Source organism: Wasmannia auropunctata, unplaced genomic scaffold, assembly GCF_000956235.1.
Source record: "Wasmannia auropunctata unplaced genomic scaffold, wasmannia.A_1.0 LD333854.1, whole genome shotgun sequence".
Taxonomy (NCBI): domain Eukaryota; kingdom Metazoa; phylum Arthropoda; class Insecta; order Hymenoptera; family Formicidae; genus Wasmannia; species Wasmannia auropunctata.
The window spans coordinates 769-1,810 of NW_012029036.1; the positions used below are offsets into that span (position 1 = coordinate 769).

Sequence of the window (1,042 nt, forward strand, 5' to 3'; positions counted from 1 at the left end):
TTTATTGACGATGCCTCAATGTTACCAAAACCACCAAAATTATTGTTTTTGGCATCTTTAACATTTTTTATAAAATTAGTGACATAATAGTCAAATTTAAAAAACTGAATTTATGTTCAACAGGCAAAAATACTTTAGAATAACTATTTACATTAACATTTTGCAGAAGTAACGTAACTACAGATGAAGATTAAATTATTTTACACATCAAATTCCGCATTTATTAGACTCTTAATGCTTGATTATTATTGATCTTCATTTTGGTTTTTTTTATTTATAACAAAAATTGATTTCAAATTTAATGGAAAATTATTGGTAAAATAATTTTTATATAGAGAACATTTTTATAGAGAACATAAACCTGATTTATAGGTAATGAAAACTGTAATATATTAAAATTGTAAGTAGTTTGATAAAATATAAATTATTTTTTTAAAAATTTTAGATAGGACACTTACCGCTATTGATTTTATTTATTTTATTTCTTTCTACATTCTTTTGATGGACAAAAATATCATACATCGTTCCGATTATTGTCATGAGAAAAGAAAGACCTAAACTTACACTGTAAACATATTCTTTTATTGATTTTTCATATGTTGGTAAGAGATTAAAAATTTCTTATAAATTTAAAATTATTAAAGTTACTTATTACATATAACTATATAGTATTATTATTATTACTATGTATTCTAAAATAATTATTATTTTTATGTTTTTGGAACGTACCAAACAAAAGTTAACACACCACTAGATAACCATTCGTTACCGCCTTTTAGATCTTTAACTTGGATCAAATGGAAGTCCGCAAAATAGAGGTCATTGATTAAACTAACTTTATCATGAAATATTCTTTCCAAAATGAAACTTAGATTATTTATTGTGCACGATGCTGGCAAACAGAGTCCGAGCGTTATTACATCCTAAGAAAAAACTTTTTGTATACAAAAAAATTTTGGGAAAAATGGATATTTTATCATGAGAAATCAAAAGAAAATAACTCTGTATACAGAAACACTTATATCGTATAACTTCGTATAAA

General features: G+C 23.7%; 1 long non-coding RNA gene across 1 annotated transcript; it reads right to left on the reverse strand.

The window, feature by feature from the left end:
* Nucleotides 1–489: 489 nt before the first annotated feature.
* On the reverse strand, nucleotides 490–944 carry LOC105459774. Its single transcript, XR_975721.1, has 2 exons — nucleotides 730–944; nucleotides 490–565 (listed from the first exon to the last, which is right to left on the reverse strand). It is a non-coding gene; the product is annotated as an uncharacterized LOC105459774 (long non-coding RNA).
* Nucleotides 945–1,042: the final 98 nt, after the last annotated feature.